Below are 10,528 nucleotides of genomic sequence, written 5' to 3'. Positions count from 1 at the left end.
AATCTTTCACCATGTCTCTAAAATGATTATTATGACACACAGAAAAGAGACAGTTAGAGGAAGAACCTTCTCCAATGGTTGTTGACTTCTTCTTTATCATCCTCGAGGAAGTGATTCTTTTGCACAGATTTACATTGACTGCTTTTACTGCATCTCTTGTGGACGTACCTCTAGTTACAAGAGCCATGAGAACGTGAAATAAGGAAGGAGAAGGAAAACAGTGCCAGGAGATTTATAAGTTTCAAACCCTAGATAATCTTGACATGATCTTCCAAACAGAAAGAACTACACAAATAAAAATGGAAACTTACGAACATTTACTTGAGCCGCTTTTAGACACTTCTCATCTTTCCCAAGTTAAGGATGAGAAGGTAAAAGTTACCATTCAGTTGGTGATCGGACGGGCCAAATGCCCACTTCCCTTGTTTTTCCGTGGCTTGTCACTGGTGGTTGAGCTAACAGATTTCTTACTTCTTCTGGAATATTTACTCTGTTTGTCTTTATCCAGACTCACTCTTTTCATGTTCTTTTGAAGTTTGGTGACTCTCTTGTTGCTTTTCTTGAATCTCCAAGAGGTATCTTTAACATGCCTTGAGTGTCCACAGAAGGAGCAGATCAATGTGGATTTTTCGTCTACATGTAATTTCTCCTCTTTAATACAACGCTCAACCATTGTTTCCTGATTTGCAGAACCCATCACTTTTGTTGTTTTGCTATTGAACCCTAAACCATGATAGTTTTCGAAGGATCTCTGACCAAACAACATTGCTGCAACTTTGTCAGAGCTTCCAGACAACCTTTGCAGGTCATCTCTGAGAGAATTAATCTCTTCTTCCTTTAGAGACATGGTTTTGACGAATTTATTTGAAGTTGAAAGAGAATCTAAAGTAAGGGCAGTAAATCCATTGCACCAGTTAGACTCAACTGAGTTATATTGAGAAGTATTGTCATCTGTTGAATCAGCAACCAGAGAAGATGGAGAACCTGCAAATCTATTCTTCCTTTTTATTAAACTCTTGACCTCATTGAATATTAGTGAATGATCAAATTCATCAGCCCAGGATAGGTGAGAGGAAGACATCTCAGTTTTGTTCACAGCGTTGAGTGCGAACGTTCTCCCTATCTCTTGATCAAGAATTCTTAACTTTCCAATAAGTGTCGTCCTGGAAAGTGTATCAGGGTTATTTCCTTCAACGATGGCATGCTTCTTAGACTCGTATCTAGATGGCAGCAATCTGAGAATTTTCATCACAATGTCCTTTTCAGGAATAGTCTTACCCAATGCAAAAGATGCATTAAAAATTTCAGACACTATGTGATTGAACTCATCAAATGTATCTTCATCTGCCATACGAAGGTTCTCCCAATCAGAATTAAGGTTTTGAATCCTAGCTTCCTTTTCACTGGAGTTACCTTCGAATACGGTTTCTAAGATATTCCAAGCATCTTTATACCGAGTGCAATTAGACACATGGTGCTGAAGATTTGGGGTAATGGCATGTATGATAGCAATCAAACCGTCGGAATTTTTCTTTGCAGCAGTTATCTCAGCAGAGTGTATTCACCAATAGGTTTTGGAACATTTACATCTCCAACTGCCACAACGGGAGCATCATAGCCATTAACAACATATACCCATGACTGAAAATCACGTGCTTGAAGAAAAGCTCGCATAGCAATTTTCCACCATAAGTAATTAGAGCCATCGAAGACTGGTGGTACGTTAATAGAGATAGCACCTCTGTCCATAGAGTCAGATCGCTACAAACACATACTTGTAAGGTCTTAAACGTGTTTGCCTGCTATGATACCAATTGAAAAAGCGGGGGTCTAACAACACCACCCAATATTTCACTTAGAAATCTGTATGGACAAACTCGAATATACTTTTATGAGAATCAACAAGACTCAATCAATTAAAAGTATATCAACGAGTTTATATCTCTCTCTTGATTTAATTTCCTCAAACAGAAACTGCGAGTACTAATCAAATACAAGGAATAACTTGGATAGTATCAAAGACCAATATCCAAGTGTCAATCAATATCAATCAACAACCATTAGGTCGGATTCTCCAATTGATTGATCTAACACACAACCAATATTATTTCAATTATAAAGATAAAACAATATAATGCGGAAATTGAAATAACACAGACACCAAAAATTTTGTTAACGAGGAAACCGCAAATGCAGAAAAATCCCGGGACCTAGTCCAGATTGAACATACACTGTATTAAGCCGCTACATACACTGTATTAAGCCGCTACATACACTAGACTACTCCAAGCTAACTTCGGACTGGACTGTAGTTGAACCCAAATCAGTCTCCCACTGATCCAAGGTACGGTTGTACTCCCTACGCCTCTGATCCCAGCAGGATACTGCGCACTTGATTCCCTTAGCTGATCTCACCCACAATTAAGAGTTGCTACGATCCAAAATCGCAGGCTTTGACAATAAACAAATCTGTCTCACATAGACAAGTCTATCAAAGGATCAATCTGTCTCCCAAAGAAAAACCCTAAAGTTTTTGTTCCGTCTTTTGATAATAATCAAGGCGAACAGGAACCAATTGATAATCCGGTTTTATATTCCCAAAGAACAGCCTATATTAATCAATCACCTCACAACAATCTTAATCGTATGATAGCGAAACAAGATGTTGTGGAATCACAAACAATGAGACGAAGATGTCTGTGATTACTTTTTATATCTTGCCTATCGGAGATATCAAATCTCAAGCCAATCAATCTGATTGTACTCGTACGATAGAAGATGCAAGATCAGATCACACAACTACGATAAAAGTAGTATCGGTCTGGCTTCACAATACCAATGAAGTCTTTAAGTCGTTAACCTGGTTATAGAAGAAGAAAACCAAAGGTTAAAGGAGAACCAACTCTAGTATGCAAACTAGTATCACACGTAAGGTGTGGGGATTAGTTTTGCACAATACTAGATGGCTCCTTTATATAGTCTTTCAAATCAGGGTTTTGCCTTGGTAACAAAGCAATCAATATTCACCGTTAGATGAAAACCTGATTTAGATTCAAGCTAATATTTCTCAACCGTTAAATCGAAAATTTAGCTTGTTATACACAAATGAACTGCACGCTTCTAGGTTTGTTAACCGTACCCAAACGTGTACATTGTTGGTTCAACAATAGTTAACCAAAAGGTTAGCCATATGAGCATTTCATATCAACCATGTTCTTCTTCACCATAACTAGTTCAAATGACTCAAATGAACTAGTTAGAGAGTTGTTCAATTGCAAGGAAATCTTATGTAACTACACAAGACAAAATTGAAGCAAAGATGATTTGATTCACTTGAATCGGTACATGAACTTTTATAGCCACGGTTTGCAAACTGCATTCCTTAGTCTTTTTAAAGTTTAAGTTCAGAAATCATCTTCAGATATATAACCTTCTCAAGTTCGCAGACTAGGTTCGCGAACTTAAGACACCGGACAGAGTTTACAAACTCCAGCAGAAATTCTTGGGGATGAGAACTTCGCCGGTTCGCAGACTGGGTTCGCGGACTTAGCTCACGCAAGTAGTTTGTCAACTCCAGCAGAAATTCTCGGGTTTGAGAACTTCGGCAGTTTGCGGACTGAGTTCGCAGACTTGGCACTTGCCATTCTTCCGGTTCTCTTGATCAACAAAGTTCGAAAACTTTGGTTCAAGGAATAGGACTTATACATAAATGTGTTTCCACAACAATGCTTATGTCCATCATTGGTTATGTAATCTAAACTCTCATTCCAATCATTGAAACATTCTTAGAGGATGTTATATAGTTGTTACATCATTTCTCGTCAAAGCAATTTTCAAGATGATTGAAACATATCATGACTTTCGTCACTAGGTAAAGATAAACTTGGTCGAAGCGAAAAGCTTACCAACACATATTTCGAGATATAGATAGGCGAGGTATACTCGGCTCGAAATACCAAATGTGTATAATCTAAGTCTATATATAGCATACGACTTTTTGTCTCAAGAAGTAGGAGATAAAGTAGATAGACTTTTGAGTGACAGATAAGTTCAAGTCTTCACATACCTTTTTGTCGAGAAGTTCCACCGGTTCCTTGAGTAGTTCTTCTACTTGTATGATGAATCGCCATGAAGTCCTTGAGCTCAACTACACTTTCTATCCTAGTCCGAGACTTAGCTATAATAGGCTGGAAATCAAGACTTATAGTTTTGATCACTAACATTGACAAACATGCTTGAGATAGCAACGCATGCGAGTTCGACCGAGCAATGCTCTAACATTTAGATTTGCTTTAATTTCTTATTATGCTAAGTTTCAATATTTATGAGGTCAAGTATACAATTTGACCTATGAACCCTCATTATTTGGTGAAGGTGGAAAAACCAAGCATGTAATACCCCGATATTCGGAATATAAGTAATGGTTTGTCATTTCCTAACACAGAGGTCTTTTCAGCACAGTTGGCTCCAGAGTTGGCAGAAAACTCTGCAGTTAAGCTTGCTCGGGAAGGAACAATCCTGGGATGGGTGACCTCCCGGGAAATTACTGTTGGATGGCCGCAGCGATGCCCGTAGAAAACCCCACACTGTCGGATGAACGCATGGCTAAGTGGGGAAAATATCGGTGGAGGGACGGGTCATTACAAATGGTATCAGAGCCGACGACGGGTCACCTGCCGAGGGTGAGAAGGTACGTTGGACGGGGTTGGTCCAGGTGCTTCTCATGAGGGGCAGGGAACGTCGGAGATCTGGGCTTGTACATATTCCGGAGCCGGGGACGGCTCCAATTTAAGGTGGTGGTATTGTAATACCCCGATATTTGGTAGTAGCTGGCCGAATGGAATATAAGTAATGGTTTGTCATTTCCTAACATCGAGGCATTTACAGCACAGTTGGCTCCAGAGTTGGCAGAAAACTCTGCAGTTAAGCATGCTCGGGCGGGTGCAATTCTGGGATGGGTGACCTGCCGGGAAGTTACTGCTGGATGACCGCAGCGATGCCCGTAGAAAACACCGCACTGTCGGATGACCGTAGTGGCTAAGTGGGGACAATATCGGTGGAGGGACGGGTCATTACAAATTAGTTGGTATCAGAGCCCTAGGTGGTAGATCTTACATGTGACTATAATTAGTTTTTATATAATTTTGTTTTGTTGTGTTTATAACTTGCTTGAATTGATTGCTTGTTTTAATTGCTTGCTTAGGTTTTATGTAAAGGTTAATATGTTGTGTGCATATGTTATTGTTGTAGTATATTGTTATGAGTGGTTTGTGTATCCGATATAGGATATGACTGGTAGAGATTCACCTAGCACCAATGATGGAGTTGGTATGAGGTGTTGGCTGCAGCAATTTGAGAGATGACTGCTGCACTCCGTGAGGCTAGGGAAAAACAACCAACCCCTGTTGTGCGTGACGATTTCAAGGTTATGGCTGAGTTTCACAGGTTTAAGCCTACCCCGTTTAAGGGTTCACCAAATCCCTTCGATGCGGAACACTGGCTACTAGAGATGGAGAAAAGAATGGACTTTCTCGTGGTCGAGGACCATCTTAGGGTAAAGATAGCTGTGTATTACCTTCAGAATGTTGCTGGTCATTGGTGGACAGTGACCAAAACCAGGAGAAATGTGGAAGGTCTTACTTGGGACGAGTTCAAAAAGATCTTCCTTGAAAGGTATTTTTCTGTAGCTATAAAGAATTCCAAAATTAATGAGTTCGTGGAATTAGATATGGAAATAAGTGGCATGTCCGTACTTGAGTATGATGAAAAGTTTGAGGAACTGTCTCGATACGCCCCGACATAGTAAAGACGGAACCTATGCGAGCATTGAAATATTTGAAAGGACTGAGCCCAAAAATTCGTGCAACTTTAGCACCGCATTTACTTACTGAACATACTGCAATTTTCGAGAGGGCGCTGGTTATAGAAGCAGAGAACAAGAATTTCTAGGAAAGAATGGAGCGGAAGAGGAATTATATTAGCGAGAAAAATGATCATGCAAAAAGTTCAAGGCAAGGATTTCCACCGAAGGATGATGCAAGAGATAACCGCCGCGAATTTCACAATACTAAATAGTGTTATGAGTGTGGTGATTTCGGTCACATAAAGAGTTTTTGTCCTCGTTTGGTAAATCAAGGATCTCAGAAGGTTCAAAGGACAACACAACCCAACCAACAAGAAGGAAAGGCATACGATGCGGTTGAAGCGGAGATCAATAATGCAACTGTTGAAGGTAAGATTTAAATCTCAAGACGAGATTTCTTTTTAGGGGGATGTAAAGCCCCGTCTCCCCTTTACCCGTTTTATGTGCTATCGGTTTGGATTTCACCCGGTTATGTGTTGTTTTATTTTTCTAGCTAGTGATGTGGCCTGCTCTTTCAATCCTAAACATAAAAGCCGTTTCATTTCCTTTTTAAAACCTGTCGAAACGTTAGGAAACCTTTGGGTGGAAATGGTTACCCTAATGAATTTAGAAATAAATTATATTAGGAGAAACATTACTACATGAATAAATGAGCATCAAAATTGTTTTATTACATGAATTATAAGTAGAAATTTTAGGATGAGTAACGGAGGGGAAGAATTGGAGCTGTAGAGAGAGCGCTAAGGTTTTTTTTTTGGGAGAACAAACCAACGGAGAAATCAGATATTCTAGGTAGAATTCTAACCTTTCATCTTATGGTATTTGCTCTTATACACGAATTTCATTCCCGTTCTTGTTAATTGAAATGTGGTTGCTGAGTACTAATTTGGGTGTTTTCTAAGATTTTATTTTGCTTAATTTTCAAGGTTGTTCTTAGCCAATGATCCAAATTACTCTTAGTAGTTGTTAAATGTTTTAAACTATTAGATAATCATTACACTTGTGGTTTTATGAAGTTTCTTAATCTTGTTCTTTGTGTCATGAGAAGGATTTGTTTTTCCCAATTAGTGAACCTCAAACTCTAATGTGTAATATAGCTTTAACCCTTGTTTACTGTTGAGCATAACCTATTTGTGAAAATTACCCACTAAAATTTTGTCCTATTTGTTTTGAGTTTACTTGGTTTTTGGTGTGATGGTGGTATGTCTGGATGTCTTGAAATCGGTGGCATGTATATATGAGAACAATGATAGACCCTAACGGTAAAAGATAGGCGGTTCCCATGCCGAGGATACATGGATAGGTGGGGCACGACCCAAGGATACTCGTGCGATGGAATATAGGCAGGCGGTATCCATGCCGAGGATACATGGATAGGTGGGGCACGACCCAAGGATACTCGTGCGATTGAATATAGGCAGGTGGTACCCATGCCGAGGATACATAGATAGGTGGGGCACGACCCAAGGATATTCGTGTACTAAACTTGAGTAAGCTTAAGTGACAATACGGCGTTTGAACTAGCTTTCATATTTTTAAGTTTTAACGTTTTCTTCGTTTGATGCCTTCTCATTGTATATCCTTTGATTAAGCTCTTATAGATACTCTAAGATGCATGGTGTAAATTCTATTGAGCGTCATCTCACTCAAATTGACACCTTTTTGCAGATTTTATCGAAGGGAGAAGCATATGAGAAGTTGTTAGTTTAATCATGCATCATTTCTTGTTTTACTTCCATGAACTTTGTTGTCTTTATTTAAGAGAGTGAATGTTGAAGGCTTAGGCACATGAGTTATTGTCTTAGAAGTTTATTTTTATACATTCCAAAGGATTTAATTTATAATGGATGTCTTTTCATGCAAATTTGAATATTTCAGCTAAAAACTTCGTTTTTCTGACAACCTGAACTGCAGTCTGTTGTCTGCGAAACTGTCGTCAATGGGCAGGGATTTAGAGGGTACTTCCTTGATAGGAAATGTTCATATATATGTCTTTTCTATAACATGTTAGAAGGTCTTAGTGTTTCGACTGATCATTTAGAATTTACGGCCTTCAACGTCCAGTATGTCAGAACTGAAAACTGTAGGTTCGCAGTTCTGTGACGACTTAGCACACTCGTTTCGCAGACCAAATGAACTCCAATCTGGATTTTTAAGATGATTATGAAAGGTGGTTCTTTCTACTTTCTAAATTGGGGTAAATCTCCAAATTCCGACCTCTCCTATGGAGCCTCGCCAATGCAACCTGTTCAGTCTTGCGTTTTTCTGTCCAGTTTTTGCTGTGTAGTCTTTCACATCCATTTTCTTTTGTGTACTGCGGATTTCTCCTACTGATTTTGTTGAGTTGTACGTTTTTTCTAAAATGCAAGTTGGCTCTGGTTATTAAAATTATAAAATGAAAGTGTTAAGGAAATGTAATTCGATACCCGCCGATAACCCCTAATGCGAATTTTGGGGTGTTACAAAGCATATTTAAGCCATGGATATATGACCTTAGTAGTAAAGTCATAAAAGACCTATAATCATGTCTAATAATCGTGCACTCCAGCAGAATTTCATAACAGATGAAGGGATGAACTTATAATTCCTGGTAAAAATGTGCAAATTTCAATCCAAATAGAATTATAAAGTACTCTACCGTGACAACACCAATAGTACTGACCAAGTAAACTTTTATTATGTTTTTGATGCTAAAGTAGGATATTATATACAGTAAGGTTGAAATTACTACTGCTTAGCTAACATTTTGGTATCTTGCGCTTTCTACAGGTTAATGGTGTTGAAAGGGTACGCCACATGAATCTTGACACCATCACTGGCAGCTACCACAGATCATTACTACACAGAAAACCTTAGGCGACGACTCGAAATGGAGGATCAATTTTCAGAATAACTGTACCCCAAAGAGTTAGACATGGAATAATTCGTACTTCTGGGCATAGACAGACTCGATCCACATGGATTAAATTGTAACTAATGCGTACCATTTGCAATTTCATTAATATTTAAACAGATAGAACAAATGTTTTAGTGGTTTTTGTTACCATGGCATGATATGGACATCTTTGCAACGACCTCGACATACATAGAAATTCGATGGTATATATAACATATTATAACTGTATTATTATACATTTCATAAATAGTTAGGATAAATATAATCCCGAGGATACATTTCATTCGATATATATCCATGCCTGTGCCATTGCGGCACGGGTTAAGCCCTAGTAGATAGTGTGTTGAGGATAATAGTCCCACGTAGACCGAATATAGTTGAAGGGGAGCTACGTGGCGGGACCTACCCCTACAAATAGGGCTGCACAACGGTCGGTCCGTTCGGTTTTCAGGTGAAACCGTGGACTGAACTGTACAAAGCTCGGTTCTTACAATTCAAACTGAAACTGTCTGTTTACTAACCGGTTCGGTTGTGAACTGAACTGACACGATTCGGTTATTTTTTCGGTTTTAAACTGAAATCGGTCACTACCCTGTACCTGCTGAAAACTGTAAACTGAAGTAGATAATGATGAATCCATGCCCCTTGGTCGGTCCCATCTCTCATACTTAGGTTTTACCACCTAATGATGAATCCATGAATATTTTCAGTAAATGGTGAAACCACCATTTAATCATCATTCTTTCACCAACTCTCAAACTGAGAACCCTGGTGCGTGCTCACTCGAACACTGGCATCACATGGGCGTTCATCATCCCATGTGGTCGGTCCCTCTTCATTCATGACTAATTTTCAACAATTCGCCAATTGATGGAGGATTGATCGAAAATTAGGGTTTCGAATAAATGCTCTGTGAAACCATCATTCTGAGCAATTTCAAACACTAATAAATTTATGTTGATCCACCAATCAACATAAAAATTAATTATACAATATTCGGTAATCTACCAATATTTTAATTAATATTTTATTGGGCCACGTCACCAGTAAATAATTCGCCAAATCGAGCAATACTTGCTCAATTGCTCGAATATTGATCAATATTCAGAACCTCATCAGTAATTTGTCGAATTGAGCAATACTTGCTTAGTTGCACGACAGACTATCAAAAATCACTAATTTGGTGAATTGAGCAATGCTTGCTCAGTTTCTCATCAAATCCTCAATATTCAGTAATTCGCAGAATTGAGCAATACTTGCTCAGTCGCTCGTCAGTAATTCATCAGTGAATCAACAATACTGACATCCCTTCAGAGAACTACATGTTCAACCCGTGAATCGCTGAGCATTCATCATTCATGCTCGAAACTCATTGTCAACAATTGACTAATCAAAACACGTCTGCCCTGCAGACTCCACGACTTGTGAGACATCAATCACGTCACAAATGGGGGGATATCACGTAGGATTTTGGTCTGGCGGTCTACGGCACGTGGATTCATCCACAACGAGAAATGTGTGTAAGTCATGTAAACGGTTGAAGGAGTTAGCAAAGTAGTGGGTGCACGATCAGAAGTCTCCACACGACATGGATTTGACTTTACCACGATCTCCCACTTTCCCACCCTTTCACTCAAGAAACCGTCACACTTACAGGGATCAAGGTGTTCACGACTCTGACAATATAAATAAGTCTCTGAAACCATGATTCAACAGACAGACTCTCGTCTACGTAGAATTACTCGAACTATCACTCTCAGGAATTCATC

At 39.1% G+C, this 10,528-nt stretch overlaps 1 long non-coding RNA gene across 1 annotated transcript; it reads left to right on the top strand.

The window, feature by feature from the left end:
• Window positions 1-6,273: 6,273 nt before the first annotated feature.
• On the top strand, window positions 6,274-8,906 carry LOC113292882. Its single transcript, XR_003331923.1, has 2 exons — window positions 6,274-6,655; window positions 8,633-8,906. It is a non-coding gene; the product is annotated as an uncharacterized LOC113292882 (long non-coding RNA).
• Window positions 8,907-10,528: the final 1,622 nt, after the last annotated feature.

This window comes from Papaver somniferum, chromosome 7 (genome assembly GCF_003573695.1).
Source record: "Papaver somniferum cultivar HN1 chromosome 7, ASM357369v1, whole genome shotgun sequence".
NCBI classification, from domain to species: Eukaryota; Viridiplantae; Streptophyta; class Magnoliopsida; order Ranunculales; family Papaveraceae; genus Papaver; species Papaver somniferum.
This window is presented reverse-complemented; position numbering and strand designations above follow the sequence as displayed.